This window comes from Tursiops truncatus, chromosome 14 (assembly GCF_011762595.2).
Source record: "Tursiops truncatus isolate mTurTru1 chromosome 14, mTurTru1.mat.Y, whole genome shotgun sequence".
In the NCBI taxonomy this organism is placed as follows: Eukaryota; Metazoa; Chordata; class Mammalia; order Artiodactyla; family Delphinidae; genus Tursiops; species Tursiops truncatus.
The window spans coordinates 39,549,502-39,572,322 of NC_047047.1; positions in this window are offsets into that span (position 1 = coordinate 39,549,502).

A 22,821-nucleotide genomic window follows, 5' to 3' on the forward strand; every position below is an offset into this window, starting at 1 on the left:
GAAACAGGAGCCTTATTCAGGCATTTCCTTTTTATGTTATCCCAAGGCCTGCTTGTCCTACCTATTCAATGTTTCTTATTTCCTCCTTCAATTCCTACTGATGCTGCCCTGGCTTAAGTGCTTATTATTGCTAAAGGCCACTGTGTTTTATGAATCATCGTCATCACCAAGGCATTATCTCATTTAAGCCTTCCAACAGTTCAAGAGTCATCCCCATTTTATAGACAAAGAGAAAGGCAGAAACTCTCAGTGACTTTCCCAAGGTTACTCAGCCAGGAGGTCTCAGAGCTGGGATTTAAACCCTGATAGTCTGATGCCAGAAATGAAGCTCTGAACCACTAGGCCACTCCCTGCTGTTATAAAAACTCAATAACTGTTCTCCCTGCTTCCTTCATCTTGTCTCTCCTATTCCTTTTACATTTCTGCCATAGACTATTTATAAAAATAGTGCTCATGTGATAACTTACAAGCCTCTGATGGTACCCTATGCCCATCATTTATTCACTCAATGGTTCATGCACCATTCATTCTTTAATTTCATCTACACTACAAATATTTATGGACTACACATTATGTACAAAGCACAGTCTAGGAATTGGGGCTTTTATAAGGATAAAAAATTGTCCAAAGTTCTTGCCCAGTGGAGAGAAAGTAAGGAAATAGTGCTACAACACAAGCTTGGGTAGTGGCAAGTGCTATGAAGAAAGAATATGGAGAGAAAATAATAGGGAGGGAGAGGATTTGTTGTTTTAGACAAGAGAGTTAGGAAAGCCCTCTGCAATGAGTACCATTTAAGTGTCGACTCAAATAATAGGAAGGAGGATGCATTCCAGGCCAAGGGGGGAGAGCATTCATGAAAAATGGAAAGCAAATGCACAGTCCTGAAGCAAGGCTATGCCGAGGCTGTTCACAAGCAGCGGGGAGGCCAGGGTGACGAGCCAGGATAGAGCGCTGAGAGAAGAGAGGTTTAAGGGAGGCAGAGGCCCTGTAGACCATGGTTGTTTCTTTAGAATAATATTCCTTTTCCTTTCACTCATGCACCTGTATTTCCAGCCTCTTTGAAAAGGGGGCAACTTGTCACCATGCACTCCTTGCTGTCTTCAAAATAGAGCACGCACCTTACCACTGCTCTGATTTTATCCATAATAGAGTCCCGCTTCTCTGTCTTCTGAAATCTCCAGCCTTTAAGGTCAATTTCCAGTGTTACAGCCTAAGTTAATTCTTCTCTTCTGTCTGATCTTGCTTTAGCTGCCCACTCAATGAGGACAGGGAGGGGGGCAACTGTGGAAGACCTCCAGGGTCAGGCTACTTGAGGTTAAGTCCCACTGAACACCTGGTTGGCCAGGGTCCTCCAGGGCAACTGAGAAAACCTTTCAAAGCCTCAATTTGGTTTTGACATTTTAAAAATACAGCAGTAGAGGAACAATTTCATAAGCTTTTCAAAGAAATAAGTGGTATTATCCTTGCATATAGTAAGAATCCAATAACTTTTAGCTTTAAATTATTTTAAAGGGGCTCTGGGATACCAAGGCCCTTCTCTTATAACCCTAATACCATGTGCTAGTGTTATGCTCCTATGCAATTGTTTTTCTGGGCTAGATTTTAAGCATCTTGAGAGCAAGGACCATATCCAACTTATGTAATGTTTCTTTCAGTGCCTTTGCATGGAGTAGGTGTTAATAAAATGGGTTAAAGGAATTTATAATCCAAATCACCAATTTATGTATTTCATCTAAAACATTTAGTACACACATTAGTGAAGGATTTTGTAAAGTCTAAAACCAAGTACTTTTTTTTTTTTTTACAATGAGGTTGAGATAAAGGGCTTAGGAAATAAAGCAACACATGGAGAATATCTTTATGATCTTGCGACCAGAGGAGAATCTTGAACAAGACACAGAGTACTAAACTTAGAGGAAAATTGATGAATTAAACTGCATTAAAATTTAAAACTCAGGCTCATCAAAAGTGAGTGATATGACAAAATGCAAAGTACAAGGAGATATTTGCAACATATAATCAGCAAAGATTTTGTATCCAAAATGCACATAAAATGTCTACTAATAGATTTTAAAAAGATACAAGCCTACAGAGAAATGGAGAATAGGATAAAGTAGAAATTTAACGAAAAGTAGAACATGAATTGTGAGTAAACAAATGAAAAAACGATCAAAATCCTTTGTAATTAAAAAATAATATTAAAGACCTTAATAACATAACATTAATCCTCACTACATTGGTAAAAATTAATTGTTAATAACTACTGGCTGTAAGGATATGGGCCCTTGGGAATACATAGACACTTCTGGTGGGAGCAGAACTTGATGCAACCGTGTTGGGAAATGAGTTGGTGCCAGCTTGTGACTGAACACTGGCAAGCCTTATGAGCCAGCAATTCCACTTCTATTTATGTGGTTTAAAGAAACTCCTGCTTATGAGCCTCAGGAGATGTATACAAGAATGTCCACAGAAGCACTGATTATAAAAGCAAAACCCGGGGACCCATCCTAGGCTAGTATATATTATAGACGAAGTTGTGTCTCCCTCACCCCCCGACAAAATCCCTATGTTGAAGCCCTAAACTCAATATGACTGTGCTTGGAGATAGAGCCTTTAAGGAAGTTATTAAGGTTAACTTAAGTCATACAGGTGAGGCCCTAATCCAACAGGACTGGTGTCCTTAAAAGAAGAGGAAGAGATAACGGGAATGCACATCCACAGAAGAAAGGCCACATGACGACAAAGAGAGAAGGCGGGAGTCTGCAAGCTAGGAAGAGAGGTCTCACTAGAGACCAGCTCTGCCAGCACCTTTCCTTTGGATTTCCAGCCTTCCACACTGTGAGAAAATAAATTTCTGTTGTTTAAACCAATCAGTCTGTGGTATTTTGTAATGGCAGCCTAGCAGATCAATATAATAAATAAACCACTTGTGATATATGCATACAATGGAACATTATAGAGCAATAAAAATGAATAAACAGCTACACTCTACAAGGGGATGAATCTTCAAAATATATTTACTAATAAAATCAAGTTATAAAAGACCATATTCAACACTTTGCTATTTTTATAAAGCTTGAAAACAAGAAATAGTTAATAATGTAGCATTTTATGCATATGGATTATAAAGACTTTTTTAAGCAAGGTAATAATCAACACAAAATGCAGAATAGTGGGAAGACTAGGGAATGAGATAAAGACAATGAAATTGTCTTACAATTTCATACATAAAAACAATGAAATTGTTAATAGTTTAGTTTTTAAGTCAGGTAATGAGTTTACAAATATTTCTTTTATTATTATGTTTTAAACTTGTTTATAGACAATATGAGATTGTTTTTAAGTATCAAATATTATGTAAAAGGGAACAATAACTTTTCTTTTTTGGAAAATGTGCCTTTCTGTCATATGCAAGGATATAGCCTTCAACAGTTTTTAAAAATTGCAATTATTTTCCTCTTTCCTTCACATTCTTTGCCTTTTTCCATATAACTGGATTCTCTATAAGCTTTAAAATCAAGAAAATGGCCAATTTTATTAATTCTTTGTAATGAAAAATACCCCACCACTATAACAGATATGTGAGAGTACAGTATTCAGAATTGATTCCAGTATAAAATTAATTCTCAGCTACTTAATAATATTTAATTTGCTGTATGTGAAGTACCCTAGTCACCACAAAGATAATTGACTTTGCTCTGAAGTCTCTCGATCTACATATTAATTTCAACTTCTTTCTCAGACCCACATCTTCACTGGAACGCTTTGGTATTATCCATGTGAACTTAGAGGAGTTGCAATATCCACAAGTTTGTCAGACATCATCATATCTGGTCTGTTGGGCAGAATCTGTTGATGTTATCCCAATTCTAACCGTACAGTGTTGAACAACTGCCTTCCAATATATTATGGATTCTTTCCTATTTTACAGGTCGCATTCACTATCGAAGGTTAAGTGTTGCTGTAAAATTTTAGCTACATTAAAATACTTACAGCAAAAATCTCTAGCAGCTAAGGGAGCATATTTTCCAATCTCTAATGGGTAATCTAAAAAAATAATGTAAATTCTAAAAACGTGTAGTAATAGCCCACTCTATTCCTCATGCAGCTATGGGAACACAGCACACGTCCAGAGTAGCAAAGTAATTATTTTTAAGGAATTTTCCATCTAACATATATAGATAAGAGGTGGGGATGTTGCTGGGATGGGTTGTGATAACTTCCCTCACTAAAACACTGCATTTTTGTGATACTTTATTGCCACTTGTCCTATCCTAAAATCTTCAAAACAAACTGTCAGTCCTTACCACATGGAATGTCTTATGACAACCAGAGACACATTTGGTTCTAATCAGGAAGTTTCACACAAGACATCATCTAAAAAAGCAGGGTGGGCTGTTGAATTATTATTATTTTCTAATCTTTCTTCAGGAAATATGTTAAATGTGAAACCTTTCAATGTTAATAATTCAGGGTGATACCCATCAACACCACCACCACCAGCTTGGAGAGTTTGATGATTGAAAAATAAGTTTCTTTTTACAAATATCAACCCATTTCATTGGCTGGCTGTGTCTGAGCAGGACACACTGAAGAGATAATGGCATGTTCATTTCACCAGAAGGGTCGTAATAAAAAGATTTGCTTCAGCAGGTGATTCAAAATCCTAGGTGGCATTCGTTGCTCTTTCAAAAATAAAGTTTCTTCTCTCATTCAGTGAAGTTCATTTTCCGTCAGATGCTAAATCTGTACATCCCAAAGGCACGAATACAAAAGCAGACTTCCTTGTTCCCTAATTATCTTTGGCGGAATTAGTATCATCAAAAGAAAATCCCTGCGAAATCAACTTACACAAGGAGGAGAACAGAAAACAGCATGTCATTTAAAAAGTCATCTGTTGCTATGGCCCACCCACAGGAGCACAGGGATTGAAGCCAGTATCCTCTACTAGACACATCACCAGAGCAGGCTGGGGAGGTAGAATAAGATGATATCAGGTCTCCTAACTGTTGCAGTGGTTGTATTATTGTAAGAACCTAGAGGCTGGGGGAATAATGTGAGTGGTTCTTTATACTTTATTGTATCTACGCTCAAAGAACTACCACTTTCATTCTCTAGTTTAAAGATCTTGACATTTGGAGTAAATTTCTTGTGGAAGTGCGAAAGTTCCATTGTGTAACACTGGCTTAAGAGCTACTGGACTTGATACCTCCCTGAAAGTTGACCACCATCACTTTGGAGTTCCATCAGGACTTCTCTGTTCTCTGGTAATGAATTTCCGTTTAATTTTTACTTTTGTTGGTTGGACTGGAATCCATAAATATAAATGGGAGGGCTGCTGGCCATTACGGAGCTGTAATTCAATCCACACGGCAGGCTCTGATAAAAATGTACACTGGATAGAGCCCTACTCTCACAGCTTACGTTACCTGAAACTCTCTATTGAATTATAACCCAGTAATGTCTATTTTCTCATGTGTTATCATATCTGTAATGATAACAAAATCATGCTAATCCATTCTGATTTTTTTCTTTTCTTTTTTTTTGGTGACACTGAAGCCCCTCCAGCCAGCCTCTTACATCAAAGTGCTTCTTTCCTATCGTGCCTCTTAAGAACAAAACGGTATTCCACTCTTCGGCACACTCTAATCTTTCCATTCCTATTACAATACTTCATTAATTTGACTACCTAGTTGCTTTGTAGCTTTGAAGAAGGGCAGAAGTGGAAAACACTTGAATTCACAGTAACCTCTGGCAGGGAGGGTCTGTCCTTCCAAATATTTCAGTTATTTCCTCCCTGCTGGCTTACTATCATGTTTGAGTTCCTGTGAGGAGAAGATATGAATCATGCTCTCCCACCCTAGGCATCATAAATATCTTTCAGATAATAGATAATTCACCTGATCTTATGCGTTCCTGTGCACTTAAGAGATTCTCAGTGTGAAGAGAAAAATGCATTTTGATTTGAGGCATTCCTAGGTTTTAGAGGGGTGCTAAATTATATCCCTATAATAGTGGGGGAACGACTCCTCTCATCACCAAACGCCAGCTTTATCTCTTTCTTTTCCCCTTCGCCAACCTCCAGAGAAACATCTGAACAGCCACACGACCTGATGAACAGCAAGATTCCCCTATATATAACCCCATGTTTGTGATATTAAATAAAAGTGTGTGGACAACATGGATTACAAGGGTCTAAAGGGTGTAGAGTACGGGAACTTAGTTACTTTAAATCTCTGAAAGGAAGTGTGAACGTCTGCACCAAGCAGACCCTTCTGTTCTAGTGTGCTCTAAAGATTAAAAGTGTGTCCTTATATTGAACCTACATCTGGCTGCGGCAAATTTCCCAGTCTTAATCTTGCCCCCTGCTGCTTAACTTGTTAGTTTTATCTCTTTTCATAAGACACTTGCCCCAAATTTGACTACAGGTATCAGACGTATTTTTAAGTCTTCCCTGCACAATTACTACACTTTTTCCCTCTGTGGCATGGCTTCCAGAGTCCCCCCAGTCCTGATCAACCGTTCTCAGAGTGTGTAGCTATCAGGATGCCCTCACAATAGAACACATTTAAACATTGTCTTAGGTTAGTTTCCCCTGAAAGCAGCCTGAGCCCAAGGCTTAGTGCTCATAGTTGATTTGAGAGGTGATCTCAACTGTGAGTCTGCTGGAAACTGTCTACCTCAGCATCAGGGGAATTCCTGTGGGCTGCAGGAAAATGGGGCAGGACATCGGAAGGCCTGCTACCAATGCCAGGCTGGCGATATAAATATGTGAATCTGGCCAGGTACAGAACGGGAATTCTCAACATTCAACGGGAATGTTGAGCCTGTGGAAGTGCAGAGTTTAAATCCCGCCCCAAAGCATTACAATTAAAAAAACATATTAGTAATAATGTAGATGCTACACAGGCCAAACCAAATATTTCAGCTTGTTTGTAATCTTTGCAGCAATGAGCAGTTGGGATGGTGACAAATTCAAATGCACATCCTGTCTGAAGGGGGCTGCCATTCTTCAGCTCTAGCCAATTATTGCCATTCAAGAATATGGGCTCCCCTATGTTCATAGCAGCACTATTTACAATAGCCAAGATATGGAAGCAACCTAAATGTCCATCGACAGATGAACGGATAAAGAAAATGTGGTACATATATTCAATGGAATATTACTCAGCCATCAAAAAGAATGAATAATGCCATTTGCAGCAACATGGATGGACCTAGAGATTATCATACTAAGTAAGCAGAAAGGGAAAGACAAATACCATATATCACTTATATGTGGAATCTAAAATATGATACAAATGAACATATCTGAAAAAGAGAAACAGACTCACAGACATAGAGAACAGACTTTTGGTTACCAAGGGGGAGAGGAAGTGGGGGAGGGAACTATTGGGAGTTTGGGATTAGCAGATGAAAACTATTATACATAGGATGGATAAACAACAAGGTCCTACTGTATAGCACAGGGAACTATATTCAATATCCTGTGATAAACCATAATGGAAAAGAATATGAAGAATACATATATGTATAACTGAGTCACTTTGCTGACAGCAGAAATTAACAAAAAATTGAAAATCAACTATACTTCAATGAAATTAAAAACAAAACAAAATAAACAAACAACAAACCAAACCAACAGACAGAAAAATAAGTTAAAAAATAATAGAATATGGGCTGAACATTGTTAGATCTTTTGATTCCTTCCATGAGTATCCAAAAATCCAGATTTTATGGGAAATATCTTGATTTTTAAACATTGCAGAAACTTAATGTGTTTGGGTCCCATGAAGCACATCTGGGGGTGTCCACCTCCCATTTACAGTCTCTGCTCCACCAGCAACAGCAGCCACTGCACAGGAGCTATGGAAACTCAGGATCTCAGAAGATCCGAAGTGGCCCATTCTTGCATTTCTGGGCAAACTGGTTTTGCTAATGCAAGCTTATTTTCTATTGAGCTGAACCCTGTCTTTTGGGTGGAGTTGGGGGTGGGGCTCTAAAATGAGTAACCAGTTTTTCGCAGTTGTTAATATAACCCAGGTTAAAGCAGCCTTGCCTTGCTTCAGGAACATTTAAGGTAGAGCTTTGATCTCCTCTCTATTAAAATAAAGTAATGCATTATCCTGACCTCAAAAAAGTAGTCTTAATTAGGGGCCTTGGATGAAATAATTGACCTTGACACTGCCTTAAGCTCAGGGCACAAAGCTGTTATCAAAATGACTTATTGAGAAGTAAGACATGCTGTAGTAAAGACTATTTAATAATTCTAGAGTTTTAAGTTCCCAGAATGCTTATACCACAAGGACAAATACTAGCTTTGGAGTGGCCAGTAAGAACTGTTGTATTGGAATGAAATTTCTGTTGAGATTATGCATTGGTAAAAAATACAGTCTTCATTTAAACACTGGTATTGTTGATATTTTTTACCTACTTCATTTGCATTTTAACATAATTATTTGATTGTGAAAAGTCTTGTGTGTTGCATGGCGGGTATCCTTTTAAGCACTGGCACAGAGATTGGAAACAAACAAGTGTAGAAAAAGCACTGGACTAAATAAAAGGCAAGAGATTTCATTCTTGGTCCTCACTCTGTCGTTATCCAGTGTAGCCTTGGAGAATTTTTTATATGATCATCTTTACAATCCTTAAAGCTTTATTATCTCATACAGTTAATATAATTATTGTCTAACTTCTTAATTTGACCTTTCTTTGTCCTATTTTGGTAAAAACCTAAAAATAAAACTATGATCAATTCTTCTCACCAAGGAAAACTTGGCAAAATGTAAAGATGACAAAACATGTCTTTGTAGTTCCCAAGACTTTCTTTCTGGTACTCTTTCTTCTTCTATGACCTACTTCCTCCCTTTAGGTCCCTTTGCTCACACCCACAAGATACTTTGTTACCACTAGTAAACTCTTAGTCTCTCACCAACCTGGGTCCTCACCCAAGATCTCCAGTCAACCATTTACCCCATAGTGAGAAAGAGCCAACCAGTTGTTGTCCTTTCTTGCATTTGCACTTATTTCTCGTTACAGAGTTAAGATTTTACTTTCCTATAACAGGAATTCAAGAAATAAGTATCCAAATGGGAGAGGATTCAGGGTGCCAGTAAAGAATGCTTTCTACTCTCCCTCTAGACTTTTAAAGGGAAAATGGATGTATACACAGTATGGAAACCTGAGGCTTCAATTTTACAGGTTATAGAGACAGACTATGGCAGGGAAAGGAGAAGAGCTCAGGTCTTCTAACTACGGACACTGAACGTTTATTAGGTGACTATCTACTAGGCATGGTGCCGAGGTCATAGAGCTGAATGTGACAGTGTTTGCCCTTCAGGAATTCACAGGCTAGCAGAGGAGATGGATAGAAGCACAGATCTACAGAACAACACAATGTTTGCACTCTTAGGCCCAGGTAGGGCCTGGTAAAGATGGGCTTTGGCACAGGCCAACAGACCCCATCATGCTTTTCAACCCTTTTTAAGATAGTATCTGTCCACAATAATCCAATCAGACCGTGCAGCATCTGTTTCCTTTATCATTGTCCCTTAATAAATCATCTATCCCCTCCATCTCTCAATTTCTTGTCCTTGCTGTCAAGTCACTGCTATTGTACCTCCCCCAACACATTTACCACACTCCTTCTTTCTGCTTTGGACCTGAAAGTCATTCCTGGCTCTTCCCTGTATTCCTAAGACAGCTAAAGTCATTCTCCAGTTGCTTTATTTATTTATTTATTTATTTTGTGGTACACGGGCCTCTCACTGTTGTGGCCTCTCCCATTGCGGAGCACAGGCTCCGGACGCGCAGGCTCAGCGGCCATGGCTCACGGGCCCAGCCGCTCCGCGGCACGTGGGATCTTCCTGGACCAGGTCACAAACCCGTGTCCCCTGCATCGGCAGGCGGACTCTCAACCACTGCGCCACCAGGGAAGCCCTCTCCAGTTGCTTTTTAGTCCTAGGTTTCATTTTGGTTCACCTGACATGGTGCCTCTTGCCTCAGTTACAAAGATAAAAAAAAAAATCCTCTGAGAACCCAGAAGAGAGAATATTTAATAGAAACAGAAGAGTAAGTAACATGCTCATCAAGAAGGCACACTTCCTCTGGTCTAGAAGCGTAAGCTGGAATTTGACAGGAGAGGGAGAGGAAGCCATTTAGACTGAGGGTTCAGCGCACATAAAAGCAGGGAGTCATGACAAGATTGGTGTGTTTGGAGAATGAGAGGCTCCATGAGGAAGTCATATCTGTACCTCCCTGACCTGTCGTAAATGTCTGTTTCCTAAGAGAGGAGCACTGATACACAATCAAAAAGGACAGAGTTGGAGAGATATACCATGTTTCTGGATTGGAAGAATCAACATTGTGAAAATGACTATACTATACGAAGCAATCTACAGATTCAATGCAATCCCTATCAAACTACCAATGGCATTTTTCACACAACTAGAACAAAAAATTTCACAATTTGTATGGAAACGCAAAAGACCTGGAATAGCCAAAGCAATCTTGAGAAACAAAAACAGAGCTGGAGGAATCAGGCTCTTGGACTTCAGACTATACTGCAAAGCTACAGTAATCAAGACAGTATGGTACTGGCACAAAAACAGAAATATAGATCAATGGAACTGGATAGAAAGCCCAGAGATAAACCCATGCACATATGGTCACCTTATCTTTGATAAAGGAGGCAAGAATATACAATGGAGAAAAGACAGCTTCTTCAATAAGTGGTGCTGGGAAAACTGGACAGCTACATGTAAAAGAATGAAATTAGAACACTTCCTAACACCATACACAAAAATAAACTCAAAATGGATTAAAGAGCTTCCCTGGTGGCGCAGTGGTTGAGAGTCCACCTGCCGATGCAGGGGACACGGGTTCGTGCCCCGGTCCGGGAAGGTCCCACATGCCACAGAGCGGCTGGGCCCGTGAGCCATGGCCACTGAGCCTGTGCGTCCGGAGCCTGTGCTCCGCAACGGGAGAGGCCACAACAGTGAGAGGCCTGCGTACTGCAAAAAAAAAAAAAAAAAAAAAAAATGTATTAAAGACCTAAATGTAAGGCCAGACACTACAAAACTCTTAGAGGAAAACATAGGCAGAACACCCTTTGACATAAATCACAGCAAGATCCTTTTTGACCCACCTCCTACAGAAATGGAAATAAAAACAAAAATAAACAAATGGGACCTAATGAAACTTAAAAGCTTTTGCACAGCAAAGGAAACCATAAACAACAAAAAACCATAAACAAAGGAAACCAAAAACCATAAACAAAAGGACAACCCTCAGAATGGGAGAAAATATTTGCAAACGAAGCAACTGACAAAGGATTAATCTGCAAAATATACAAGCAGCTCATGCAGCTCAATATCAAAAAAACAAACAGTCCAAAAATGGGCAGAAGACCTAAACAGACATTTCTCCAACAAACACATGAAAGGATGCTCAACTTCACTAATCATTAGAGAAATGCAAATCAAAACTACAGTGAGGTATCACCTCACACCAGTCAGATTGGCCATCACTAAAACATCTACAAACAATAAATGCTGGAGAGGGTGTGGAGAAAAGGCAACCCTCCTGCACTGTTGGTGGGAATGTAAACTGATACAGCTACTATGGAGAACAGTATGGAGGTTCCTTAAAAAACTAAAAATGGAATTACCATATGACCCAGCAATCCCACTACTGGACATATACCCTGAGAAAACCGTAATTCAAAACCCTGAGAAAACCGTAATTCAAAAAGAGTCATGTACCACAATGTTCATTGCAGCTCTATTTACAATAGCCAGGACATGGAAGCAACCTAAGTGTCCATCGACAGATGAATGGATAAAGAAGATGTGGCACATATATACAATGGAATATTACTCAGCCATAAAAAGAGACGAAATTGAGTTATTTGTAGTGAGGTGGATGGACCTAGAGTCTGTCATACAGAGCGAAGTAAGTCAGAAAGAGAAAAACAAATATCGTATGCTAACACATATATATGGAATCTAAAAAAAAAAAAAAAATGGTTCTGATGAACTTAAGGGCAGGACAGGAATAAAGATGCAGATGTAGAGAATGTACTTGAGGACATGGGGAGGGGGAAGGGTTAACTGGGACAAAGTGAGAGAGTAGTATTGACATATATACACTACCAAATGTAAAATAGATAGCTAGTGGGAAGAAGCTGCATCACATGGGGAGATCAGCTCGGTGCTTTTTGACCACCTAGAGGGGTGGGATAGGGAGGGTGGGAGGGAGGGAGATGCAAGAGGGAGGGGATATGGGGATATATGTATACATATAGCTGATTGACTTTCTTATACAGCAGAAACTAACACAGCAATGTAAAGCAATTATACTCCAATAAAGATGTTAGAAAGAAAAAAAAAGGACAGGGTTTATCTCTGTAGGCAACAGGGTCCACACCACACAATTTATATATGGTTATGACAGAAACGGCCTTGGGAGAGAAAATTTCAGAAGAAAACCTTGCTGTTAAGCTAACTTCATATTACTGACTCTACGAGTTATTGGTAGAAATAACTATATCTTGGCCCCCAAAACTTTTCAATCTACCCGGCACGCGCGCGCGCACACACACACACACACACACACACACACACAATCACTCTCCACTCTCCAAACCACCTCCTCTCATTGTGCATTTTGTCCTGAGATTTTTCCTTTAATGATAGGTGGGGCCCATCTTTCTGATTTTAACTTCTTCCCACCAGGAGGTAGAGATTTATCTTGACAAACCATTTGGAATTGCTGGGGGAATATTAATAAAATTTGAACGTGCGTCCTACAGCAGTGAAGAGAATACCTGAGAAGTTTGAAAGCTTTCGTGGGAGATTAGAGGCGGCTGTGAGGAAATGTGCTACCCGGTGGTGAGCTCCCAGCACAGATATTTCACTATCCAGGGATCTCTAATTACTAATACAGTACATGAACAGTATGATATGTCCTTACAATTGCAGACGCCTTTTCAAAGATAATCTTTAATAGTTTATTTGACAACCTGTAAAATTATAGAAAATTATTAGTCTTGGGAATTACAGAAATCCCTGTAGTACAAACAATAAAATTATAATTACCTGTGGGTAATTGAAATTTAACTGTTTTTTTATTGTATATTACACATCAATAGCAACATAAGTTCAAGAGGTTTTTTTCTTCTTTCCTTTTTTCTTACAGAACCTGAGAAAATGGACAGCACTGTTGGGGGCTTGTAAGTTCCTGTCACAGTACTGAGCTTGAACAATTTTGATTAAAGCCCCATGTTTGAGACTGTCATTAGACCTGCATTAAATTACATATCTGGAGTGTTAAAAATAAAGAGTACAGTAGCTTTTTCTCAGCTACCTAAGGTAGGTAGTTAAGGCCTTGATTATCTTTAAAGATCTGGTTTTTTCCCCCTCCACTGAAAGTCACTGTTTCTTTCATTAAACATAAAACACATTTAAGAACACTAAAGTGTGTAGACAGGAACATTAGGATGGCATATTCCAAAGTACCTTTGTTCTGTGTTCATTGCTGTAGGTTGACTTCTGCCTTGTATAATGTGATTTTGTTTAGCTTTCATTCAGGTGAACTGAACAGGATTGGCATCGCTCAGGACCTTTAAATCCCTGGGCTTCGGACAAAGTGGGTACTTGCCTTCTTCTTCCTCATTCATCCTCCACTGCCACCACCCACAAAAAATTTTTTAAAAGCCACATAAGTATCTTCAAACCAAAGCAAGGTACTGGAATTCCAATTACTCCCATCACTTCTCCTTTGAATGATGGCCTTTATCACGGCACCTCCAAGCTCCACCCCTTTGGTTTCCTTTGTTTAAAGGAATCTTTTGGTCCTTTGATTCTTCTCAGCTGAACAGTGGTTTAAATGAACGGAAGGAAAGTATGAAGCTGAAAAAAGTCATAGGTAAAGGGGCTGGTTCCTTTGCAGAAACTGTCTCTACCCTTTGCTGCCCCTCCCTGTTCAGCTCCATCCCACAAACCCTGTCTCAGGGTCCTGCCATTGCTTGTGTGTAAACGTCATCAGGGCAGCAAGGCCTTTGGGGAACCATGGGCACACAGGGTAGCCCTTTGAAGCTTTTATCCAGAAGCAGCAGTCACAGGCCAAGTGGTCTGACCCAGCTCCTCCTCTGTGGTTTGGAGAGTAATGGGAATTGAAATCTGCTTTTGTTTTATCCAGGGCTGATTTTCACCTTATTTTCTAGATATTAGGAAATAGGGTCAAAGAATGTGGAAGGTTCCAGACTGCTATTAGAAATTACCCAGCAGGCTAGTGCCATCCTCTCTTCTGTAAGAGGTCTGAGGGGTCCAGAGTGGGAAGATGGGGGCCCTCACCTTCCTTGATCACCACTGGGTAGTTCATGACACATGAGGCAGACAAAGGAGGGCTACCTCATCCAGACCTTTACGGTAATTATATTAAGTGAACCAACAGAAAGAGGAAAAAAAAAATGGAAATTCAGAAACAGCAGCATAAGATCATTTCTTCCTTTGTCCTCCTTCACTAATTCATTTACAAACATGATGGCATGTTTGTAAATGAATGCAAACATGCCTGTGCGCGCGCACGCACGCACACACACACCTCATCTTTTAGACAGAATATCATCAGTATCTCTCATCGGATAACCTAAGTCATAACTTCGTCAGTCTTAAGATACAATGTTGGCAAGAAGCGTACATACATAAAGCATTTCTTTGGGAAGAGTTAGTCCTCTTAGAATTAGTTCTGTATAATGATTTAATGAGGTTCCTTCAGACACCAACTCTTGTTTTCTTTCCAAAGGTGGGTTAGAAAATATGTGTACCATCCTGAGCATTGAATCCAGGCTGCAAAGTGATGAAAAGCTGACGTATCACCCTCACGTAGATGAAAGTTCACGGTGGATAATGTCCCTCTACAGACTGGGGTAAAACTCAGCAGTTTGTGGCTCCATAAAATCACGATTTTGTTAAATATCAACTGGATGTGATCTTGTCAAGCAGGAACCGGCGCACATCTGGTTTACTCATTACTCACGTCTCTTCTCCCGCTAGAGCATAAGCGCTATGAGGATGGACACTTTGTCATGCTCATCACTCCCACTTTCACAACTCTCCACTGACTTCACTTAAACGAAAATCCAACCCTACATGTCCGGCCCTGCCTGCCTCTCTGACCTTGTCCCCCACCATTCTTTCCCTCCTTTCCCTCCAGCCACCAGGCCCCTCGCTATTCACGAATGCACTGATTTCTGCCCACTTTTCTTTCTGTTTTGCTTTCATTTAATTCTCTTCTCACCTCCTCAGAGAGGCCTTCTGACCACTCTTCTATACTTCACCTCCCTCTAATGCTGGCGTTCTCCTTCCCCTTGATCTGGTTTGTTTTTCCCCATAGTATGTATCACCACCCAGAAAGAGTTTTCAGCAGTGATAGTAACTCAGTAATATTCATTGAACGGGGAGAATTTTGGCACGTGAAGAACATCCAGCTTGGGAACTGGGTATAAAGATCAAAGAGATCCCAAGCTAGGCACCGGGGTCCTTAGGGCCATTAGTAGAAACAGACGGCGGGAGGGGTCTGTACAGAGGAAAATAACTCATCACTGATTATTTTGATTTTTATATAGAAATATGTCCTTGCTGGTTTCTAAAATGGAACTTGGTGATCTCTGCAGATTTAAAGGCTCTGCGTTGTGCCCAACAGTTCAGCATTACACTAGGGAGATAAATGAAGAAACGATCAAATCTGTAATAAGGTAAAACCTGGTTTCCACCAATCTAATCTCTATTAAAAGTCTCATAAACCACATTTTGGTAAAAGGGACTAATATCTATCTCACAGCTATGCCCAGCTTCTAACGCAATTGGCATATGTTTCTTCATATTCCTCTTTAAAAAGTCAATGGTTTATGAAATTATCCAAATACCTGAATCCTACCCTAGCCAGAAAAAGTCAATAAATGCAAAAGAATTTAAATTGCACTCACTCCGTGATCCCCCCCCCCCCCCAGGCTTTTTTCCCCCTTAAGTGCAAGCGTGAGTTTCAAGAAAAGGAACGCTGTAAAGTTCAGTAGATTCGGGGAGGATTGCTCTATGATTTTGACGCAATGCCCTGATTCTAATCCAAGCCGTTGAAAGATAAGGCTTAAAACTAGCCAGCTGAGATTTTTCCCACCCTGTCCCATGCCTTCATCTATCCCTCTGCTTCAGGAGGAGTAAAGCCTTTTCCTCAGCAGGGTCTCAGCTCAGCAGAACCCTGACTCGTGGAGTCCTGTGGAGTACCCTGTCGGGGTGTACCTCCAAGACAGTACTCTAGAAAGGCATTCCTTTCCGGAACACTCTTCAGAATCCTTAATTTGCGCAAGATGCAGGCCTCATAGCTACATGGTGGTCTGACAGTGAAGGGTCACTTGGAGGCACAATAAATCTCTCCGTCTGGACAGTGTCCTTTGGTCCATTCAGCTGACGGCTCTTTGAATCTTACTTTCTAGAAGGTTTGAAAGGTGTGGAAAGCAAGACAAAATTCCAAACTCTGGCTTTCTGGAAGAGTCTCACATCTTGCTGTCTATTTTTAAATGGCCATCCTCTTCCAACATCCCCAGGCCATTTGGGAACCACGACAAGGGCTTCACAATGTGTATGATGCGGAGGAGGTCAATGTGGCTTCCTCAGCAGCCACGTCCCATGGGTCCTAAATTCCTACAGATTCAAGGTTGTCAAGGGAATGGATTTCTCTCAGGTCTGGAGGGGGCCTTCCACTGCTCCAAGTTTCATAAGCGTTTTAAGACTTTCCGACTAAAACCAGAGGCCTGGTTGACAGACTCTTTTCACATCCCTTCCAGCTCTAGGAGTCCAGATTTTAGCTCAGGCCCAGATAATTCTTTAGTGAAAAAGTGAAACTTCTGTTCTAGCTAATTCAGTCTTCGGCACATTTGCTACTGTTTTTTAGAAGCCAGAGGCGATTTACAAGGGAACTTGCAAAGCCATTTTGCCTGAACAAATTCTCCATCTGGTGATTCACTGAACATTATCTCATATTTCTTAAAGGAAGAAACAAGGGATGGACTTAGAAGGCCTCACGTTGATGTTTACCTGCCAAGACTTCTTACTCTGCTGCCTCTCCAGACCCATTTGTAAATCTACGTAGAAAAATCCTCTTTGGGTACAATTTCCCTTTGCTTCTAGCTGTCTTAGGTCAATGAAGCTGCAAGTTGGGGCCCTGTCCACATATAAATACTAGAATAGCTGAAATTCGAGGATAATTTTGTAAAAAGAATTTGTTTTATATTTCATGGGACCCATGAATGAGTCTGAGTATTTTCCAGTCAGTTGCTATGTGTTACCTGAGAACAACACAGCTTCTAGGGCAGTTCACATCACCTCCTGCAGAAAGCATGATGATAGACAGAGGTCCTTGAAATAGGAAGGGGAAAAACACGTCCTGTTAGGGTCGAGGGGTGACTATGACCTCACACAGTCTCTGTTGTTCTTTTGGGGATACTCTCAACTCCCCAAACTACCTTCTCCCCCAACGTTAGCCCTTTATCTTCTCCTCCTCCTGACTGCTGGGACACCCTTGGTGGTCTGCCGGTGTCCCTGCAGCCTTTGTGATGAACCTGTTGATTTCTGTGTTTTTCTAAAGCCAGATGTTCCTTCCTGTTTGACAACCTGGTTTTTCCTCACGCACTGATTGCATCACTTCTGCTTCTGCCCTCAAGACATAGTATCTCTCCAACAAGTTGGATTGCTTTCTAGCCAGCTTGTGCCTAGGAAGAGAGGCTGCTCGCGCCTCCCACCCCTTCCCTAATGCTGCTTTCTTAAGGCCACATACTGATTCTCATTCAGCTGATTCTCTTTGTGTTTCCACCCTTTAATCCGTAATTCTCTCTCTGTGACCCTTGCTGCTCTGTGGCTTTGGATCTTTCTTTTTATGTCTCCTACACTGTTAACTCTGGAGGACAGAATCTGGGCCAGATATATGTAGAAAGAGGGCTAGGAAAAAGATAAGAGGAATTGACTGGGCCAAGAAGGGGTGCAAGTTCACAGGACATAGGGAAATGGGAATATTGCACATAATCTTACATAAGGAAACACACCAGAATTGTACTCATTCACTCATAAATGCAAACATTCATTCATCAACTCAACACTTGTCTGTAACAAATATTCTACCTCTCAGTTGTCTGTTTGATAAGATTGCTCAAGATTATTTCTTTTCTTTGTGCAGGAATCCTAGACTTATACAACCATCTTCCAACACAGATATGAAATGACCATATTCTGAGCCAGAGACACTTCTCTCTCTTTTAATTACTTAGGCCCTGTCTGATCTAGAGCACTGCGTGACAAATTTGAGGTTTTCGCCTAGACTATCATATAACAATTCATCCATTCATTTATTCATTCAAGCAATTAATCATTGAACTGACATTTATTGATCAAGAACGTATATGTGCCAAGCATTGTTCTCAGTACTCCAGAAATGACAGTGAATAAAACAAAGTCCCTGTTCTCCTTCAACTTATTTATTAGAGACGTAGGTTGAGGGGAGACCTACATATTCTTTCAGGGGTTGATGAATTCTGTGAAGAAAAATCAGGTGGCTAACTAGACAAAGCAATGGGGAGCAATGTTGTGTCATTAAGTAGAATGGCGGGAAAAGGTTCCTACTTATTAAGGTATTATTCGAGTGAATAAAATGTAGGAGTGAGCCCCTTGGATATTTAGAAGAAAGCCTTAGGTAATGCGAGCAGGAAATCAATAACCCTCAAGCAGAAGAGTGCCTGGTATATTCAGAAAACAGCAAAATTTGGAGTCATTTAGTAGGTCCACCTCCTGTGAGCACTGAAAGACCTTGCATTTTTCAAAAAATACCCACTTCATCGTGATCACCTGTTTAGTGCTTATTTTTCTCTCTAGGCTGCACGTAACTTGAAGCAGGAAATACGATTGCTTGGTTTACCCCTACATCCTAATGCTTACTGGATATCTGGTACATCCGAGGTGCACCATAAATAGTAACCAAATGAATGAGTGGATGTCTGAATAAACTGCCCTATAAAATGAGATAATGCACATAAATCTTTTAGCTCAGTGACAGAGATATACTACACATTCAGTGGATTTCAGGGACAATATGCTGCTGCTGATGCAGGTGATGATGATACATCCCAGGAGAAGATTACCTTCTTCCCGAAGGAGAGGCTGCTCCTGGTCCACGGGCAGACCTGTGCAGCAAGAAGTTCACTTGAAGCACTTCTTGCTGAAATCTGTCCATTTGGTTTGTGCCCTGTCTAACCCCAATGATAGCTGTAGCAGCAGCAAATGCATCTATAATGATATAAACATATAATAAATCCAACTATACAGTCAATAACAAGAAAGCACAACTATTCAACTCTTAACCTTCTATGGCCTTCTAAACAAGGAATAACGTCTTCAGAGAGAAAACAATTAAATGATGTCAAATGGAGGGTGTCATCCAAGTGAGGGATTAGTAAAGAAGAACACAGCTACTTGAAGTGAGTTCCACTCTCGTGGCCCAGGCGTAGAATTAGCAGATGTTGTTGCAAATATCTAGTCCTCACAACTTTTGAAGCATCGCATAAAACAGAGGAAGTCTCAAGTTTGAAATAAGGGAGCAGTGTATACCTCAGAAACTGAAGAAAGATCACACTGTCATGGAGTCAAGAAACATTCTGGGTTTAACAGTAAATAAATCATAGAGTGATGATTAAATTGCATATGTATGGAATGTTAGAGCTGGCAAATTTTGTCAAGGTTATTTCACAAAGCTCCTTTAATCCTTCATTTCATAGATAATGGAACTCAGACTATTTGGCTGGAACGTCTCTGCCAAACTCACACCATCAGTGGCAGAACCAGGAGAACGTATCTTCTGGTCCAGAGGTAAGTGTTCCTTCAATTAATCTCTATAGCCCCACAACTGGTCTCCCTATGTGCGTTCTTGCTCTTCTATAATCTATTCTATACATAGTATCAAAGTGATGCTTTAAACCTGAAGCTCAGATCACGTTAGTATGCCTAGTAAATTCTTCAATGGTTTCTCATTGCAACTAAAGTCCAATTCCTTACAACGGTCTACAGTACTTCTCTAACATACAATAATGCCTGGCACAGAGTAGGCAATAATGAACAAATAAACTTTTTTCTCGGAGTAATATAAAGTTGGCCAACCAAGGTAAATCTGCAGAAACAGCTTGTTTAAATAAAATATTCAACAATATTTCCTCTACAAGTAATGTACATGATGAAATGCAAGCTGGGTGAAAGTGGGTTAACTGAATTTAACAATCAGACCCGAATAATTTATCTTAGCCTCCCTCAGCTCGTGGATGACCACTTGTTCCAGCCTTGCTAAGCCTGTTTACCGATGATTTTGATGACAACACAGAAAGGAAGCTTATGAAATCTGAATGGCACAAAGCTGGAAAGGATACTAAGTATAACAATCAACATTCAAACTTGTTCTGACAGGCTGGAATTCTGAGTAAATTCCAATAAGATGAAATTTAGTAGCGACAAATACAATGTTCTGCATAAAAGTTCAAATATTAACTGTATAAGTACAGGATGGAGAAACTTGGCTTGGCAGAAATTCATGTGAAAAAGATCTGGAGGATTGAGCTGACCACAACTTTAATAAGACCCATCAGTATGTGGCAGATGCCTTTAAAAATTCACATTCATAGGTTGCATTAATATTGTACAAGCTCTTTTTCTAAATTATGGCCAGTAATAGTTTTCCTACTCTCTGTACCTCAAACCACAACCAGACTATACTGTTCAGTTCTGGGTGACATATTTTAAGAGGGACACTTAATCCAGGGGAAGAAAACCAAGATGGAGAAAGTTGGAAAAGCAAGCCATGGTTGAAAGAATTAAAATCCAAAATCATACCAAATTTTAAGTTCTTTGAGATATTATAAAAGCTTCACTTTTTGCTGTTCTGGAAATCAGAATGTGAAATATTGGCTTTAAGTGGGTATTAAATATATTCTGACAGCAAACTTTTGAATTAATGAATAAGGGACTTAAAGGAACAAGGAAACTTTCATTGCACACGGGGGAAATTTATGTGTATCTGGAGTATTTTTACAATAGCCACCTGAATGAGTTGGGATACATAAACTATTTGTCACTGGAGGTTGTCAAAGCGACACAGGAACAAGTAACTAAACCTCAAAAGTTAGAAACACTGAGTGACGATATAGGTTCTGCATCTAGCATCTAGCATCTCTAGAAGCACAGTGCTTCTTCCTCACCTTGCTAACTATGCAAGGTGGTCAACTCAAGAGACCCTTTCACTTCCACAGCCAACATATATGGAATACTGTATATGGAAGCATCCACCCTAAAACTGAAATCATTTCCCAAGAAACTTGACTTACTGTCCCCGAATAAAAAGTCAGATGCCATTCTGGAGCCTATACACACACACACACACACACACACACACACACACACACACAACAACTTTGTCATTTTGTCACTAATATATAAAGCTTAACAACCCAAAATAAGAATAAAAATGTTAAGGTATTGGGAATTCCCTGGCGGTCTAGTGGTTAGGACTCAGCGCTTTCACTGGGTTTGATCCCTGGCTGGGGAGCTAAGATCCCACAAGCCACACTGGCAAAAAAAAAAAAAAAAAAGTTAAGGTATTGCAGGAGGGTGCAGTCTTAGGATGTCCTCATGACTCACCATTACAATCTTCTTTTTCTGAAGAATTGCAAGAATCAAAAGGTAGCTGATGAGGAAAGAGATCAAGATGGCAGAGTAGGAGGATACTGGGCTCCCCTCCCCTCACAAACACATCAAAATCGCAACTACAGCAGCTCTCACTGAAACTGACCTGGGGACTAGCAGGACAGCTGTAAAAAAAGATTTATGCGGAATCTGGTAGAAGGGAAAAGAGATCTGGTCAGGACACGTACTCCTAGTGGGGGACACAGAAGAGGATGGGCATATCCCAGGCTCAGGGATCCTCCCTGGGGAGGATGGGGTTTGATCCATATATTAGGCACACCAGCTCTAGGGTCCAACACCAGGAAGATGAGCCCCCCTTAGTTGGTTTGAAAACCAGTGGGGGTAACCAGAGGGCTGTTAGAACCTGAGATCCTGCTCTTGAAGAACGTGCGCATAGACTTGCTTGCTTCAAGTCACAGCGTGGAGGCAGCACATCGAAAACTGCCTGGGGCTCTGACCAGATGCCAGGACCACCCCAGCGCACCCTGTGGCCCTCCTGCTCTAGCCCCTCTTTCTCCAGCGACGGTCCCCACTAAGGTGGAGGCTGCCATTGCCAATGAGAGTGCACATACTTGGAGGGAACAGAGCTGACTTGGGCTCTGGACCTGCCTCTGACCAGAGCAGAGGCAGCCATTGCCAGTGCGTGCATCACTGCACACGTTCAGGAGGGAGTGAAACTAGCTCAATAGTGTGGCACCAACCCCTCTGGCACCAACCCAGCCTCTAACCAAGCCACACACACATGGAAAGAAATGAAACCAGCACCGAGCCCCAAGCTCTCAGGTCCCGGCTGTGCCCCAAACCAAGGTGGAGACTGCCATCACACCCAGGAGAAACCCATCTCCCTCAGGACTCCGGTTCCAGCTCCTGGGGTCCTGCCCTGCCTCCAATAGGGTTGTGATGGCCTTGAGCATAGAAGCCCTGGTTTGCACCTGGCTCTGGTCTAGCCTCTTATACCAAGGCCATGGTTGCCAGCATTCCCCCCAGTGAAAGATATGGCCCTCGCTCACTTTAGATCCAGCTCTTCCACCACACATGGACTGAAGAGGGA